Genomic DNA, 514 nt, shown 5'->3' with positions numbered 1-514 from the left:
GGCACAGTGTGTGATACAATAGTGCTTTGAAAACTGCGTCAGAGCCTCAGAGCCTCTGTATCAATCGTCCCATCACTTCACTAAAACAATACAAGCCTCGATATGGAGCTCCATCTGGAAGTACAAGATATTTTCGATGCAAGCTTCGAAGCCTTGGTATCCGGCGTAACATCACTAGAAAATGTGGATGGCCAATATAACTATATCAAATGTTTATTGTGATTTTGCTTTCTCAGTATGTTAATACAGCTGCACAGTACAAGACTGCTTGGAGTGTTTGACTTCTTAAAGCAATAAAGAATGCACAGGAATAAGAAGTTAAGCAGCGTTCAATGTTAAATTAGTTATTTATGGCAATAAGGCAGAAAGGCGTGTGCAGAAAACGGTCTCTCGGGCTGCATGAGATCCCCAGTTCAGTTCACAGCATAATGTGCTTCAACGGTCTAAAACCAGTGTTTGAATTGTGTTAAAGCTCTGGGGGGGATTATTATTACAATAATAAGACATTTGGGGC

Source organism: Sinocyclocheilus grahami, unplaced genomic scaffold, assembly GCF_001515645.1.
Source record: "Sinocyclocheilus grahami isolate Dianchi unplaced genomic scaffold, SAMN03320097.WGS_v1.1 scaffold8891.1, whole genome shotgun sequence".
NCBI lineage: Eukaryota > Metazoa > Chordata > Actinopteri > Cypriniformes > Cyprinidae > Sinocyclocheilus > Sinocyclocheilus grahami.
This window is presented reverse-complemented; position numbering follows the sequence as displayed.